The sequence below is a fragment of the Notamacropus eugenii genome, chromosome 5 (assembly GCF_028372415.1).
Source record: "Notamacropus eugenii isolate mMacEug1 chromosome 5, mMacEug1.pri_v2, whole genome shotgun sequence".
In the NCBI taxonomy this organism is placed as follows: domain Eukaryota; kingdom Metazoa; phylum Chordata; class Mammalia; order Diprotodontia; family Macropodidae; genus Notamacropus; species Notamacropus eugenii.
Genome location: NC_092876.1, coordinates 390,507,316 through 390,526,078, shown reverse-complemented (window position 1 = coordinate 390,526,078; position 18,763 = coordinate 390,507,316). Strand labels below are relative to the sequence as shown.

General features: G+C 37.4%; 1 long non-coding RNA gene across 2 annotated transcripts in view; it reads left to right on the top strand.

Moving 5' to 3' along the window:
* The window catches only part of LOC140506846 (uncharacterized), a 112,821-nt gene extending 105,000 nt beyond the window's left edge, over positions 1-7,821 (top strand). The window contains exon 3 of one of the 2 annotated variants that reach the window (XR_011968128.1): positions 7,518-7,821. This is a non-coding gene — a long non-coding RNA (uncharacterized lncRNA). The remainder of the gene's footprint in view (positions 1-7,517) is intronic. The other variant, XR_011968127.1, reaches the window with a different exon arrangement.
* Positions 7,822-18,763: the final 10,942 nt, after the last annotated feature.

Sequence of the window (18,763 nt, the reverse complement as noted above, 5' to 3'; positions counted from 1 at the left end):
ATTTATTAGAAGAATTGCATCTGGTTATCTCTTTTTTTCTACCAAGTGTGAAAGAAACTAGTCTTCATTAAGTGGTGTTATGTGGGGCTTTTACATTTTCTTTATAAATTGTTTAATGTACTTATGCAGAGCTGTAAGACTTAAGTGCTTAATAAAACATGTTTTGTTATTTAAGAGTTAGTTTGTTCTAAATTTTCTTGCAAATTGTACCATGGTAGATAATGTGATGTAATGAGAAAAGAATTAGATTTTTAAGTCAGAAGACCTGAGTTTAAGTCCAAGCTCCTTGCCAATAATTGTATGATATGGGCCATCTCACTTAACATATCTAGGCCCAATTAAGTCACCTCTAAAATTAGATGGCTGGATGAAATGATCTTGCTTATCCTTTCTTGATTACATAATCCAAATTCTTCACTACTACTTATTATCACTTTTCTAAAGGCAACTGTGGCATAAAGAATAATAGTAATAACAATAGCAAAAATAGCAACAATATAGTTTTTTAAAGATATTTACAATTATCTTCATTTGATGATCACAACTCTGGCAAGTAGATGCCATTGTTATACCTATTTTACAGATAAGAAACCTGAGGCAAACAAAAGTTAAGTGATTTTTCCAGGATTAAACATCTATTAACAGTTATAATACCAACTCTGAAGCCAGAAAGAAATGAATTTTAGCATATAGTTATTGGTAGTTATACAAGCCCATGACAAATTGCCCAACCTCTCAGTACTCTAGTCAGCATTTTCTATATATCTTTCTGAATCAGAAATCATAAATGTTTTTCGTCCATAAAAGCACATCTTGTATCTATGCTAATGTATTACTTATTTCTATTTATTTACATGTTATTTTCTCTGAGAGAATGAATTTCTGTGAGTTAAATTGTCAACTAGCATTTAGTTAGCACTTGTCTTTTTATCCCAGATGCCACATAGGACATATTGCATAGAAGGAGCTTAGTAAATGTTCCTTGATGACTGATTGTTCTCAAATTCCTTCAGTCATTTCATCAATATTTTATTGGTAACATGATCCGTCTATTGGTACAAATTACAACTTATTCATGATTTCTAATCCTGTGTGATTTCTGTTTCTTTTTCTAAATACTTCATAAGTAATACTCCCAAGGTACTGAAGTCTTTCTTGTACTTGTTTTAATGCTTCAGGGATACCAATGGAATATTATTTATATCTGTTTTCATCACTTTTCCTTACTTAAATGACCTATTTTTTTGTATAAACATACATTTTTGGTGATGTCTTTTATAGCAATGACATTAAATTGAAATATAAAGGGATTCCTATGGGCTGTAGTTTGACTTAGACAACCACAAATTAGCTCTATAGCATTTTTATGTATCGTGTTAATAAATCTTTCCCAATTATATTTTAACCTGATTTGCCAGTCATATGTAGCCAGCAGACCATGTTTGATACCTCTGCGTGTCATTTCATTTGTACATTTCATCATCCTCGCACATTGTTCCATTGCTGTCTGAATTATCTAAAATTGTGATTTTTTTTTGAAGACTACGTAGTTTCATGAATCACAGTCCTATGGAATAACTAGGAGAATAGCAATGATTTTTTTAGATTTTCTTTTCATGTCTTTTTTGGAATAATGGTAATGGACCATTTTGCAAGTGAAATCTTGTCAGAACTAAACTCTCTATATACTTCTAGGACCAGATCAGTCACCATTTATAATTCCTGTCCAAGATACATAGCCAGATGTTTAATGGGTTGAGAATCTCCCTATACCTGCTTGTGCATTTGTTTTGTTTTCCATTTGATAATTGATAGGTTATTTGTTTTTTATTTAATGGGTTTCACTGAGAAAGATGCATATCTTGGCATTTGTGCCGTATCTTGTGTTCATTTGGTACAGGAAATTTCTTCCAAAAACTAAACCCCAAAGCAATACCTCACCTCAGAGTGTATATGCTCTTTTCAGAGTCAGAGGCAGGACCCCTTGTTACCCAGTGCCTCATTAGCAAAAACTGTGGGCTTTCATACAAAACAAGCCTCCCCTAATCAAGCCTGTCTCAATAGCCCCACCTGAGGTCTATCAATGGGCAGGGAAGATTTTTAACTCCCATTACACTCATGTAATGATAATGGAAATGGAAAGGTCTTTCTCATTCATTAAAAGACTCATGTGACATGCCTAGGTCACATGGAAGTCTGAGTTACATGAAGCCAGTGATGGGAGGAATTTGTTGAATAGGTTGAGCAGGAAGGTCAGAACAGGAAGAAGAAGAGCTAGAGCAGAGCTGAGGGGAGATTAGTCAGAAAGCAGTCAGAACTGAAGGACACCCACAGTTGGCTGTGAGTGAGAGAAGAGCATTTTGTTTAAGGGAGACTGTTTGTGATTTGTTAAAAGGAGCTGGTGTGTGGGAAAGCTAGCAGGGGGATGGCTTGTGGATAGTGTTGTTCTCTACATTAATATTGTGTATAAATATCTTTGTTATTATGATGGATTTAATTTTCTGTTGTATGAATAAATGTTTTGGTTCTGTCTTACATGAAGAGAATCTGTAGTATTTTGTGATTCAGAATTGTAGTGGCATATTCATGGCCACTATAGGTGTTGTGAATATTGCACTGGTGCTACACATATGTGTGTACATCTATGTATGTACACACATACACATGCATACAGATACATACACAGACATACACACTCACATTTCTGTGCTGTGAGAATTGTCTGTGAGAATTGTCAATGTGCTGTATGTCTGTTATCCCAACAACAGCTGAAGTTTAGAGAATATCAGCACAGTGAGGATCATTGTGTTAAAACAAGGGCTGTTTAAAATATATATTTATTTCACCTTTTTAAAATTTATTGATTTCCATAACAAAGAACAACAAAAACAAACAAAAAGATGATTGCACATGAAAGTGCAAATCCTTTCCTTAAAACTTGTTATTCCTCTTAAATATATAAATATTTTTCTTCTCTACTTCTCTAACCCATTAGACACCAATATGTGAGTATATGTATGTATTTACATATGTATATAGGCATATATATGTATATATGTATGTAAAAATGCATATATACATATACGTAAGGGGCGCTGACTGCCACACCATCTGGGACGCCACACTGACTGACATTAGGTAAACTGAGTCTGGTGCAGGGAAGGGTGAACAAGATGGCACTGGAAGGGACGGCCCCACTCCTGGTTTGTTGTTGTCACTATAGTTCCAGCTTGTGTTCATTTCTATAGTTTCGGGTTTGTTTATGTGTTACCATGGTTCACTGGGCTAGCTGGCAGAGACTATATATATAATCAGAGTGCTTGATTGAATAAATCAGAGTTGCTTCACTGACCTGCTCTCTCGCCTCATTCTTTTACTCACGAGCTTCACAGGAGGATGAGCAACCTGCTGGTCAGGCATAAGACTTGCTCCTCTCGGTAAGCTATGCAGCCACCATAGCAACTTGGCACCCACCAACGTGGAGCCACAAGCAGGGGGAAGGAGCAGGAAGCTCAGCCAAGGGAAATTAGGTCCCTCAGGAATCTCAGCTGAGGGAATCAGGTCCCTCAGTACCCCCTGAGTGAGTCAGGCTCTCCAGAAGCCTAGATAGTGTACAGGAGCTATCAGGACAGGGTCAAAGGCCAATACCTGAGCGCGACAGGAAATGGTAGCCTGTCTGCCTCACTGAGCCCTCCAGAAAGCAGATCCGAGAAGTGGACACAGGAGAAGACGTGCACATTCAGCTCGGTGAGAAAAGGTGTAACCATGAGTAAGATTGAAATGGGGCAAAGCTCACAAAAGTTGAGTCAGGGTCAGTACACATTCTTTCTACATAACATGCTGAAGAATGTGTTCATAGAAGATGGTGGCAAGGCAGTGCAAATGAGAACATTCATCACATCCTCACAGACAGCCCCGTCAGAGTCAGAGAATAGTACAGGGGACAATAGCCCAGAGGGGCAGCCAGCACCCATATGTGTAAACTTAGAAGAGAGATGGAAGAACTGACAGATGGTGCAAGATTTGCAGGACAGTGTTAAAGTACTGACTGATAAATTGAGAAACCTACTGAGAAACACCTCAGAGATAAGGCTTTGAAACTCCCAGGTGAAAAGGAGGAGACTTGGCGCCACTGGACTTTGTTCCAGAGTCTCCCTCACTTCCACTTGCAGTTTCACAACTTTTTCTTTCAAAAACATTTTTAAGGAGTGGCCAGAGATGTGAAATTTTCTTGAGTAAAAGTTAGAACCATCAAGATTTTTATTTTACTCTGTAATCCAGAAATGGTGTTAGAGAAAGCAATTTGTAATCTGAATTTTGTTGAAACTAAAAGATGTTGGAAAAGTTATGTTATTTAGAAAACCAAGTATTTTCACCTTTGCCTGTTGAAAGAGTTACAGCTAAAAAGCTGCTGTTTTAATGCTAAACCTAAAATTATGTGTATATAACATATTAACATAATAACACACATATACACATATACATATGCACATACACACATACAGAATCATTCTCCACATACTTCTATTCATCAGTTCCTTTTCTGGATGCAGATAGTCTCTTCTTTAAAACACTTATAGAAAGTACAGTGGTGACCATTGTGTTATTACAGGGTGATCATATTTTGAGGATAATTGCTTTCTTAGACTGTTTGCAAAATCATAAAGAAGTTTCAGTCTGTGCCATTGGATGAAGTATACTAACCAATCAAACCAAAATTCTGTGAAAGATTAAAGTATTGCAAGAATAAGAACAGTTAAATCAATGAGGCTATCTAGCTCACTTACTTGCATAAAAAGAAGTAACTTTTGCTTGAATTCCAAAATTTATCATTGTTTAAAAACTGAGAATATCATATTCATAATTATGCAAACATAAAAATAATACATCAAGCCATTTTTCTCCCCTATAAAGACAGATTGGAAAAAAAAATTACCAGACAGAAATATGGGAAAATATCTAAACAGTGAAGTCCCAATTGTTTGATTGAATGACTCAACGAATCAAAAGTGAAAATTAAATTTTACCAAATACTTAATCAATTGTGAGGAATAAGGTGCTCTGATCATTGGCTAAAGGTAAATGATTTCACAGAGAAAAAAATATCTTATGCTGAAAGGATCAGAAATATGCCCATGTTTATTTCTAGCCAAGTAAGCACTTATAAAATTGTCCCTTTCTGGAAACAGTGAGCCGAAAGCTTTGGAAATGAAAAAAGTCCTAGGAGGGAAATCTACTTGGGGTGAATCACATATTTTTTTTCTTTGTTCTGTTGATAAGGTGAAAAAGTTGTGAACTTCAAAAGGCTGGAAAACCTGAAGTTTTCATAAGTATCCATAGCATGTCTTCAGATAAACAGTGACTGATAGGAACATTTTCTTCAGAAAATGAGGAAATCTCTAAGGAAAAATAAGGCACAATATGGAAAGGCAGCTTTGGTATTCTATGAGGACATGCATCTGAAATGTAAAAATGTTTAATAGGAGGAAAACTAATAACATAATTGATTATTTCAATAACAAAAGTAACAAAAATTTTATGATTTTGTCAATAGATGCCTGAAATATTTTTGAGAAAAAGTGTGTCATTTCTATTACAAACATGAAAAAATTGGTATGAATGGAATTTTCCTTAAAATGAAAAGAAACATCTACCTAAAACCAATAACAAGCATTATTATTAATATAAGCCATGAACCTTTACAATAATATGAGCAGTGAAACAAGGATGCCCACTATCACTGACATGGTTCAATATTGTATTGGAAATCCTAGCAATAGAAATAAGAGAATAAAAGGAAATTGAAGGAGTCAGAATGGGCAATGAGATAATAAAACTATCTCTTTTGCAGAAAATATGTTGATAGGCTTTGAAAACCCTAGAAATTCAACTAAAAAGCTTTTTTTAATTTTAGAAAATAATTTCAGAAAATTCATAAAATGAGATAAATGCACATAAATCAACAGTATTTTCACATATTACCAAAAAAAAACACTTTGCAAGAAATAAGAGTGATTTCTCATTTAGAATAACTGTAGACAACATAAAATATCCTGGAGTATACCTGTCAGGACAATCCCAGGAACTACACTTTTTTTTATACACGTAAGGTCAGAGTTAATAATTGAAAAGTATTAATTGTTCATGGGTGGACAGAGTCAAAAACGAGAAATGACAATGCTACTTAATCTACTTTATGTATCTACAATATTAGAAGAATGTAATTGAAGGATGGCACATAGGATTATATGTAATTATTACAACTAGTCTAAGAGTTAATATATTGTGGCATATGTTGTATTTCAAGATGACACTACCTAATGCATATCTTTTATTGCTTGAGATCAACTCTTCTAAATATCAGTCAGAGTTATAAATACAGTGTGCTTTATAATTTCCTAAATAGTATCAATTTGAGATTTTAATTGTTTTGCAGTTATGTAAAAAATATAAAATGGCTTACATCCAGTGATTATAGAGAAATTCATAGTATTTATATATCAGACATATCACCTTAGCATTTCAAGGGAAATAAAAATAAAAGGTCCTGCCTCGTACTGGAGAAAATTACATTTCAAAGAGAATGAATTTTCAGATAACTCTGTAATGTCTGTTTCCAATGTGAGTGATAATTATTAAACATGGAAATACTCTGAGGAACTAAAATCCCACTGTGATGCCTCCTCATGCTGTAGGTGTATTGTTGATTTCTAACTCTCATATTATCAGTGCCCCAAAGCCTGCTCCAGTCCCATCTGTGCCAGGGTAGTCCACACTGGGTGCAATAGACGCTTCCTTTCAGACTTCCAAACTGTCGCAGACTGGAAATCTGTTTCACTCTGTCATTCCATGACTTCTGCTGCTGTAGAATTTGGTTAGAGTCATTTTTTACAGGAATTTTAAGGACTTTGAAGGGAGAGTTAGAGGTGGTCCATGCTTTCATTCCATCATCTTGGCTCTGCTCCCCCCATAATGTATTTTTAAAAATAGCTTTAAACTGTGTTATTTACAGGAAATATATTTGAAACACAATCACGTCAAATTAATATAAAGACCTGAAATAGAACCAATTGTGTCCCAAGGGAATAAAAAAGGATTGGTGACAAATACAATGCCAGACAAGATCTGTTACACATGAAAACACAGGAGAAATAAGAAGGTAAACTATATTACGCTTAAAGGAATTATAGATACTGAAATACTCCTGATAATAATTACATATTAATCAACATAGAATCCAAATAAATATAGGAAATGAAAATAAGAAATGAATAGGAATAGGAATGAAAATATGAAATGAATAGGAAATGAAAAGGATAAACAGATAACGAAACGATAGCCATTGACGAATTTAATTTGATTCATTCAGACTGACTAACAAAATGTGTGCATGTGTGTGTGTGTATGAGTGTGTGTAGATGTATGGGGGGTGTGAGTATGTGTGTGGGTGTTTACTTTAGTCTTTAAGGAACTGGATCAACTAATCTTTTAACTAATTTGGAACTTCAACCAAAAAGTTCCTACACTATGCATTTCTTTTTAGACCAAAATATGATTAAGACTGTATCATGAAGAGGACAAGGACAGAGGAAAAGAAACAATGGATTCAAGAACATTTATGGAAGCACTTTATGTTGCAGTAAAAAACTGGAGGAAAATGTACTCCCTGACTGATGAATACCTGAAGAAATTGTATTTCTGTAAAACAATAAATAACTCCTTTGGGCCCCAAAAAACTGGGGCATTTGTCTACTCACTTTACACTCAATAACTTCCCTTAGATTTGGATCGACACAAGTAGAGGTGTGTTGGAGCTGCTTCAAATTGACTGGTGAGAGTTCATGGTTAAATTTTCATTGATTATTTACATATCATAAATAAGCAAACACAACAAATGAGAGCTTAGTTTATTGTTTTGTTGATTATCTAGATTTAAGAAAATAATAGATAAAACGTAGATAATCCAGATTAAACTTAAACCTGTCATGAACAGGTTTCTTTAAGTAGTTGCTCAAGGGATGACCCCTTTAATAAAAAAAAAAATCAAAATGGAAGGAGAAGACGCTCAGGGTTCTTGGGGAAAGGAGAAACAATTTCTATCTAAGATTTAAATCCGCTTTGTCCTAGGTGGTTGGGGACTTGTTGTCCAGTCTATGAGCTCCAGAGTGAATTGAGTTTGAGGCTTGATCTTTGAGCTAGAAATGTAGCCAGTAAACTCAGAGGGAACAAAGCAGCTTTGAGGCATGCACAGCCCTCCCTGACTCAAATCAAAGTCAACTGAAAGTCATTTCATCATATTGATGTCATTGTCCTCTTTGAGAACAAGGGAGAAAGACAACCTGTGAGTGAATAGCAACTAGTACTCCACCTTCTCCCTCTCCTCCTCCATCTCCTCCAGTGTTTCACCTAGAGGAAGGTAAAACGTCATGTCCTAAAGCTGCCTTTTTTCCTCTGGGTTTACTTACTACATTTCTTGCTCAAAGATAAAGCCTCGGGGAAGAGCCAAGATGGCGCAGTAGAAAGATACACATAAGCCAGTTCTTACCCCACAGCACATAAGTCACCTGTAAAGAAGAACTCTCAACAAATTCTAGAGCAGCAGAAGCCACAGAACGATGGAGTGTAGGAGATTTATATTCCAGAGAGACTGGAAAAACCAACAGGAAAGGTCTGTCGTGCACAAGACATGGAGCAAAGCCCAGCCCTGCCTTGGCAACGCAGCACCAAAAGGAACAGATCCAAGCAGGCTTCAAGGACAGCATCTCCAGCAGCAGCTCATATCCCTCAACCCACAGGCACCAAAGGTCAGTGAGAGGGTCTTTTCAGGTGACTGAGAGGGGAGCGGGCTGTCCCCATAACTCAGGCCCCCTCAGTAGCCTGCATCCATTGTTGAAGGTCTCATCACAAACCCCTTGAGGGAACTGAACTCTGTGTAGTGGCCCAGTCCCTACTTGAGCAGCCAATCTTAATATCAAACTGAATAGCAGCCCTGCACTGCCTAAATCCCCTGAGGCTTTGGAGCAGCTCATCTAAATCTCACACCCCAAAGCTGACTAGGCAGAACTGGAAGCCAGATGGTTGTGGAGAGGAAACTCAGAAGTCAAGTAACTGGCTGGAAAAATGCCCCACAAAAGTAAAAAAAAATAAGACCATAGGAGGTTACTTTCTTGGGGAACAGGTGGCTCCTCCCATCCTTTCAGATGAGGAAGAACAAGGCATACCATCAGAGGAAGTCAAAGCATCTGCCTCCAAAGGTAACTTAAATTGGGCTCAGGCAATATAAGACCATAAAAAACAAGTTGGGAGCTTACTAAAGGAGAACCAAAAAAATGCTGAGGAAAATGACAGCTTTAAAAAGAGGCTAACTCAATTAGAAAAAAAAAGGTCCAAAAAGTCAAGGAGGAGAAGGAGGTTTTAAAAAGCAGAATTAGGCAAATGGAGGAGAAGGTTCAAAAGCTCACTGAACTAAATAATTCATTGAAAGAGAGAATTGAGTTCAAGGAAATGAATGACTTTGACCTAAAAAACAAAGTTAGTAAACAAAACAAAAAATTTGAAAAAAATGGAAGATAATGTGAAACATCTCATTGGAAAAACAACTGACCTGGAAAATAGATCCAGGAGAAATAATTTAAAAATTATTGGACTACCTCAAAACCACGATCAAAGAAAGAGCCTAGACATTATCTTACATGAAATTATTGAGGAAAACTGCCCTGATGTTATAGAACCAGAGGATAAAATAAATACCGAAAGAATTCATCAGTCACCTCGTAAAAGAGACCCGAAGAGAAATGGACCCGAAGAGACTCCTAGGAATATTATGGCCAAATTTCAGTGTTCCCAGATGAAGAAGAAAATACTGCAAGCAGCTAGAAAGAAAAAATCTGAGTACTGTGGAAATACAATCAGAATAACACAAGATTTGGCAGCTTCAACATCAAGGGATCGACGGGCTTGGAATGGGATATGTCAGAGGTCAAGGAAACTGAGATTGAAACCAAGAATCGCCTATCCAGCAAATCTGAGTATAATACTTCAAGGGAAAAAATTGTCATTCAGTGATATAGATGACTTTCAATCATTCATGTTGAGGAAAAGACCAGATCTGCATTTAAAAATTTGACTTCCCAAGACAAGAAACAAGAGAAGCATGAAAAGGTAAACTGGAAAGAAAAATCATAAAAGACTCTCTAAAGATGAACTGCTTACATTACTACATGGAAAGTAAATGTTTTTAATTCTTGAATCTTTTCTCAGTATTTAGGTAGATGGAGAGATTGTACATACACACACACATGCATACACATAGATAGATAGAGAATATAGGTTGTGTTATATTAGAAGAAATGATATCCACAAACAAATATAAAAATAAAATAAAAATTAAGAGGTGAAGGAGGAAAATTACGGGAAAAGAAAGAGCAGGCTAGGTCTCTGGGGGCGGAGCCAAGATGGCGGAGTGAAAGCAACGACTCACCTAAGCTCCTGGAAAAACTCCTCTGGATACCTCCGGGGGGAGAGTCTGACCAGACTTTGGAGGTGTAGAATCCAGTGGGTGACGGACTTTGACGGATTCGGAGCCCAGGCTGGACCGGAGGGTCCACGGGAGGGATCTGTTCCGCGGGGGTAAGACCCCGGCGCACAGCGCAGCGCGGTCAGGCGCGGCAGGGCAGAGGGGACCAGAGGAGCCCGAGAGTGGCGGGCGAGACCAGCGGAGCAGGAGATAAGCCAGGCCGAGCCGGTGAGAGCCAGTGAGTGCCAGACATCACCGCAGCAGCCCTTGAAATCTTCAGCCTGAAGACGGACTTCGGTGGGTCACTACTTGAACTTCCAGGAACTGGGATGGCAGAGTGATCAGTAAGTGCTCTCTCCTCCCCCTTGATGACCGTGAGGGAACCATAAAATTCTTCCCCAGATTAATCCTGGATCAGCGGGAACAGCAGAAGGGGGCGGGTGGTCTCATAACACCAGAGGCTGGAAAAGTGGCAAAGGGGAATTCTTCCTATGGTAGCGAAGACGGCTGGAGGGACAGACGACCCAGGGCAGAGAAAATTCGCACTAAGACCCAGGCAAGCCTCAGAGCCAGGAGACGAGCCCCAGGAGGGGCAGAAACACGCGTTAGCTTCTAGGCGTGCCCCAGCCCTCCAGGGGAAAAGGGAAGACAATAGGGAAGCTGGGATCATCATCCCCAGACCTTGTCTTTGCCTCAAGTCAGCTGAGGAGATATCCTGAGACCAGACCACACCTCCCACATACCTAAGAAGCTAACCCCAGGGTTGATCTGGGAAACAAAAAACAAAAGCCTGCTTTTAGCCTAGACATACATCAGCTCAACTTAAAGATCTGTACCTTCTGACTGAAAGAACCAAAAGCTACAACACTCAGCCAACATCATGAATCGAAAAAGCAGACGAAAAGTGAAAAAACCATAGAATCTTTCTATGGGGATAAGGACCAAAACACAAACACCAAAGAGGTTAGAGCTGAGACTGTACTTCCATCTGAAACCCCAGATGGGACTATGAATTTCTCGCAAGCACAACTAGATTACCTGGAACGTCTGAAGAAGGATATAAAAGAAAAACTGGCCAATGATTTTAAAACTATAAAAAAAAGAATTCACTGATGAGAACATCACCCTGAAAAAGAAAATTGAAGAAATGGAAAAGGAAGTTCAAAAATTAACTGGAGAGAATAATTCCCTAAAAGGAAGAGCTAATCAAATGGAAAAGGAAACCCAAAACCTAATTGGGAAAATTGATCAGATGGAAAAGGAAACCCAAAACCTAACTGGGAAAATTGGTCGAATGGAAAAAGAAGTACAAAAATTAAATGGAGAAAATAGCTCCTTAACGGGAAAAATTGGTCAGATGGAAAAGGAGATGGAAAAGCTAACTGAAGAAAACATTACGATGAAGATTAGAATTGGGCAAGTAGAAACTAATGACTCAATGAGGCAACAAGAATCAGTCAAACAAAATCTAAAGAATGAAAAGATAGAAGAAAATGTAAAATATTTAATTGGAAAAACAACTGACCTGGAAAATAGATCCAGGAGAGAAAATCTAAGAATTATTGGCCTGCCAGAAACCCATGATGAAGAAAAGAGTCTGGACAATATCTTCCAGGAAATCATCAAGGAAAACTGTCCAGAAGTACTAGACTCAGAGGGCAAAATAGTCATCGAAAGAATCCACCGTTCCCCTCCCGAAAGGGATCCCAAACTCAAAACCCCAAGAAATATAGTTGCCAAATTCCAGAGCTATCAAGTGAAGGAGAAAATACTACAAGCAGCCAGAAAGAAACAATTCAAATATCAAGGACACACAGTCAGGATCACACAGGACCTTGCAGCTTCTACATTAAAAGATCGAAAGAATTGGAACCCAATATTCCGTAAGGCAAAGGAGTTGGGACTTCAACCAAGGATCAACTACCCAGCAAAGTTCAGCATAACATTTCAGGCAAGGAGAAAGTCATTCAACGAAATAAGGGATTTCCAGAGCTTCCTGACCAAAACACCAGAACTCAATAGACAATTTGATCTTCAAATGCAGGTCTCCAGAGAATCATAAAAAGGTAAACAGAGGGGAAAAAACAAAAACAAAAACTTGCTACTCAATTAGGGCAAACTGTTTACCCCCCTATAAGGGAAGATGATACCTGTTAATCTTGAGAACTGTGCAGCTATTATGATAAAAGGGATATATGAAGAGGGAACGGGCATAAAGTAAATGATGTCATGTCAAAAATATGATTTAAGTATGAGAAGGGAATGTAATAGGAGGTGTGGAAAGGGGGAAGCAGAAAATGGCAAATTATATCACAGGAAGAAGTACAAAACTATAGTAGAGGGAAGGAGGGGAGGGAGATGGCCATTGTTTGAGAGGTACTCTCATCTGATTTGTTCAAAGGAGGGAACAATAATCTTAAGTAGATAAGCCTAGCTAGCTCTATAGGTAGTAGGAGGGGAAGGGGGAAGAAAGGGGAGGGTGGCTAAAAGGGAGGAAAGAAGCAATAAGAGTAAAGGGGAGTAAAAGGGGGGGGGGTGAAAAGAAGGAGGGGAAGGCTGCAGGAGGAGGGGGAGAAAAGTGAATACTATTGAGGAGGGGAAGGGAGACGGGAGAGCTAAAAGCACAAATGGTGGGAAAGAGGTTGGAGGGAAATACACAGATTGTAATCATAACTGTGAATGTGAATGGAATGAACTCTCCCATAAAACGGAGACGGATAGCAGAATGGATTAAAAGCCATAATCCAACAATATGCTGCTTACAAGAAACACATTTGAAACGGGGGGATACACATAGGATAAAGGTCAAAGGATGGAGCAGAATATATTGTGCTTCAGCTCATGTAAGAAAGGCAGGAGTAGCAATCCTAATCTCAGACAAAGCAGAAATAGATCTAATCAAAAGGGATAGGAATGGAAACTATATCCTGCTAAAAGGCACCATAGACAATGAAGCAATATCATTACTAAACATGTATGCTCCAAGTGGTATAGCATCCAGATTCTTAGAGGAGAGGTTGGGGGAGTTGAAGGATGAAATTGATAGCAAAACTATACTAGTGGGGGACCTCAACCTCCCCTTCTCTGAACTCGATAAATCCAACCTCAAAATAAACAAGAAAGAGGTTAAGGAGGTAAATAAAACTCTGGATAAGGTAGATATGATAGATCTTTGGAGAAAATTAAATGGGAATAGAAAGGAATATACCTTTTTCTCAGCAGTACATGGAACATTTACAAAAATTGACCATGTACTAGGACATAAAAATCTCACAATCCAGTGCAGAAAGGTAGAGATAATCAATGCATTTTTTCAGATCATAATGCATTAAAAATTACATGTAATAAAAGGCCATGGAAAGAGAAACCAAAAATCAACTGGAAACTAAATAATCTAATTCTAAAGAAGGGTTGGGTTAAAGAAGAAATCATAGAAACAATCAACAATTTCATTCGAGAGAATGACAATAGTGAGACAACATACCAAAACTTATGGGATACTGCAAAAGCAGTTATTAGGGGAAGTTTTATATCTCTGAATGCCTACATAAATAAAATAGAGAAAGAGGAGATCAATGACTTAGGCTTGCAGTTGAAAAAGCTAGAAAAAGAACAAATTGAAAATCCCCAAGTAAATACCAAATTAGAAATACTGAAAACCAAAGGAGAGATTAATAAAATTGAACTTAAGAAAACTATTGAATTAATAAATAAAACCAATAGTTGGTTTTATGAAAAAACCAATAAAATTGATAAACCTTTGGTCAATCTGATTAAAAAAAAGAAAGAGGAAAACCAAATTACTAATATTAAAAATGAAAGGGGTGAACTCACCTCCAATGAGGAGGAAATTAAAACAATAATTAGAAACTACTTTGCCGAACTTTATGCCCACAAATTCTATAATCTAAACCAGATGGATGAATATTTTAAAAAATACAAATTGCCCAGATTAACAGAAGAGGAAGTTGAAAACTTAAACAACCCCATCTCAGAAAAAGAAATTGAACAAGCCATCAATGAACTCCCTAGGAAAAAATCTCCAGGGCCAGATGGATTCACAAGTGAATTCTATCAAACATTTAAAGAACAGTTAATTCCAATACTACATACACTATTCTTGAAAATTGGGGAAGAAGGAGTCCTCCCAAATTCTTTCTATGATACAAATATGGTTTTGATACCCAAACCAGGAAGAGACAAAACAGAGAAAGAAAATTATAGACCATTTTCCCTAATGAATATAGATGCAAAAATTTTAAAGAAGATTCTAGCAAAACGAATACAGCATCTTATCATGAGATTAATACATTATGATCAGGTAGGATTCATACCAGGACTACAGGGCTGGTTCAATATTAGGAAAACTATTAGCATTATCGATCACATCAACAACAAAGCTGACAAAAACCACATGATTATCTCAATAGATGCAGAAAAAGCTTTTGACAAAATACAACATCCATTCCTACTAAAAACATTGGAGAATGTAGGAATAAAGGGAACTTTCCATAAAATAATAAGCAGTATCTATCTAAAACCTTCAGCAAGCATTATATGCAATGGGGATAAGCTAGATGCATTCCCAATAAGATCAGGGGTGAAACAAGGTTGTCCATTATCACCACTATTATTTAATATGGTACTAGAAATGTTAGCTGTAGCAATTAGACAAGATAAAGATATCCAAGGAATTAAAATAGCCAAAGAAGAAACTAAGTTATCACTCTTTGCAGATGATATGATGATTTACCTAGAGAATCCCAGAGATTCAAGTAAAAAATTACTAGAATTAATAAAAAACTTTGGCAAAGTTACAGGGTACAAAATAAACCCACACAAATCTTCTGCATTCCTATATATTAGCAACAAAGTCCAACAGCAAGAGATAGAAAGAGAAATCCCATTTAAAGTTAGGGTAGACAGCATAAAATACTTAGGAGTCTACCTGCCAAAACAAACCCAGGGATTATATGAACACAATTACAAGACACTTTTTGCACAGATAAAGTCAGATTTAAGTAAGTGGAAAAGCATTAGTTGCTCATGGGTAGGCCGTGCTAATATAATAAAAATGACAACTCTACCCAAATTAATATACTTATTTAGTGCCATACCAATTAAACTATCAGACAATTACTTTCTAGAGCTGGACAAAATAATATCAAAATTCATTTGGAAAAACAAAAGGTCCAGAATATCAAAGGGACCAATGAAAAGAAAGGCTTGGGAAAGTGGCCTAGCGCTACCAGACCTCAAACTGTACTATAAAGCAGCAATTATCAAAACCACTTGATATTGGCTAAGAAACAGAGAGGTACACAAGTGGAATAGACTTGGCACTCAAGATGCAGTAGGCAAGGAATATAGCAACTTTCTGTTTGATAAACCCAAGGACCCCAGCTTCTGGGATAAGAACTCATTGACAAAAATTGCTGGGAAAACTGGATAACAGTGTGGCGGAAATTAGGCATAGACCCATACCTGACACCATACACAAGAATAAAGTCCAAATGGGTACATGATTTAGGTATAAAGATTGATACCATGAATAAACTGGAGAAGCAAGGAATAGTGTATTTATCAGATCTATGGAGAAGGGAAGAATTCTTTACTAAAGGAGAGATAGAATGCATTATGAAATGCAAAATGGATAACTTTGATTACATTAAACTGAGAAGTTTTTGCACAACCAAACCCAATGCAACCAAAATCCGGAGGGATGTAGTAAATTGGGAAAGAATTTTTACAGCTAAGCTCGGGGATAAAGGCCTCATTTCTAAAATATATAGAGAACTGATCCAAATGTATAATCATACAAGTCATTCCCCAATTGATAAATGGTCAAAGGATATGAACAGGCAATTTTCAGAGGCAGAGGTTAAGGCTATCTATAATCACATGAAAAAATGCTCTAAATCACTATTGGTTCGAGAGATGCAAATCAAAACAACTCTGAGGTACCACATCACACCTATAAGATTGGCAAACATGACAGAACAAGAAAATGATAAATGCTGGAGAGGATGTGGGAAAGTTGGAACACTAATTCTTTGTTGGTGGAGCTGCGAGCGCATCCAACCATTCTGGAGAGCAATTTGGAACTATGCCCAAAGGGCTACAAAAATGTGCATACCCTTTGACCCAGCAATATCGCTACTAGGACTATATCCCCAAGAGATCATAAAAATGGGAAAGGGTCCCACATGTACAAAAATATTTATAGCAGCACTCTTTGTAGTTGCCAAAAACTGGAAGTCAAGGGGATGTCCATCAATTGGGGAATGGCTGAATAAATTATGGTATATGAATGTAATGGAGTACTATTGTGCCATAAGAAATGATGAACAAGAAGACTTCAGAGAGGCCTGGAAAGACTTATATGATCTGATGCTGAGTGAAAGGAGCAGAACCAGGAGAACTTTATGCACAGCAACAACCACAGTGTGAGAGAGTTTTTTCTGTTAGACTTAGATTTTTGTAATAACACAAGAACTTCTTACCAAAAAAAAAAAAAAATCCCAATGGAGGATCTCAAGGCAAAATGCCTGCCACACTCAGAGAGAGAAATATGGAAGTCACTCACATATTGTAGCAGATCATGTTTGTGTATGTGTATGTGTTTGTGTATCATGTTCTGATTTGTTATACGATTTCTTTCATTTATCTTAGTCTGACTACATAGCATGACTATAGTGAAAATATACTCAATAGGAAAGTATATGTAGAATCTATACAGAATTGTATGCAGTCGTGGGGAGGGAGGCGGGTAGTGGGGGGTAGGTGGGGGGGGATAAAATCACAATTGTCTGGCAGTGATTGTTAAACATTACAAAATAAAAAAAATAAAATAAAATAAAAAAAAAGAAAGAGCAGGCTATAACTCATAAAAGAGATAAGAAAAATCTTATTCAATGGAGGAGATAAGGGAGAAGGGAAGAGGGGAAAAATAAAACTACTCTCTCCACATGTGGCTGAGGGAGGGAATAACATGCTCACTAAATTTGATATGAAAATTTATATCACACCATAGGAAAGTAGGAGAGGAGGTGAAAAATGGGGTGAGGGAATGTTAGAAGGGAGGGCAAATGGGAGAGGGGAGCCACTAGAAATAAACACTTTCTAGAAGGGACAAGGTCAATTATAGGGGAGAAAAATGAGGGGGAATAGAGTAGGACAGAGAGTAATATAATTAGTATTACACAACATGATTTTTGTGGAAGTCTTTTGCAAAAGAACACATATTTAGTCTGTATTGAATTGCTTTCCTTCTCAGTGAGTATGGGGAGGGAGGAGGAGAGGGAGAGAAGTTGGAATTCAAAGTATTAGAAAAAATGTTGAGAATTTTAATGGTATGTAATCGGGAAATAAGAACTACAGGGATAGGGGTATGGAAATTTGTCTTGCCCTACAAGAAAAGAGAGAAGATTTTGATGACGGAAGGGTGGGGTGTGATAGATGGGAGGGTACATTGGGGGAAGGGAGAGTCAGAGTGCATGGTATTAAGAAGCAGGGGGAGGGGAGTGATGGGGAGAAAAATTGGACATGTTACAAAGTGAGGTAAAAGCAATCAGTGTTAAAAACAATCGACTGAATTAATTATTGAGAATAAATCAATGGCATCTTTAGTTTGGGGGAAAGAATTTCAGTCTAAATTCCCTAGAGGAAGGTAACATAGAGCAAAATTTGGCATTGATGGAGAAGTTAAGGTTTTAATGGTAAATTTGACTTTATGATTGCTATCTAATCAGGAACTAGAACATGTGTAGAAAGGCATGTAAGCCACTTAGACTTGCCTCAAAAAATATTCCTTAGCCAAAGTGAAATTATAATCATATTTGAAACCTGGTTATTGGAACTTACCATTTTTAGATGCTATGGGACTATTAAGTGACTATTCTTCTGAGCCTAACTCCAGATATGGGTAGAAAGAAAGGCGATGTGAGCTTCCAATCCATGATGCCAATAAGATGGTGAGATGCTGGTATGAACTGCAAAAGGTGATCTCATGGGAAGGGTGGAAGACAGACTGTTCAGGCTGGGCTGAGGCGGGATTCTCCTGACTCAATTTCCCCACTGATATGTGGCATACTGTAAGTCTGACTGAATGCAAGTGAATAATCTAATCCTGCCTGGAACTGACATGAAGTTGGGATGAAATTGTATCCCTACAATCTTCCTACTCTTGGTGGCAATCTCCTATAGTCAAAAGGTTTGTAAGCTTAATAGCAGATCTATTCAATTATA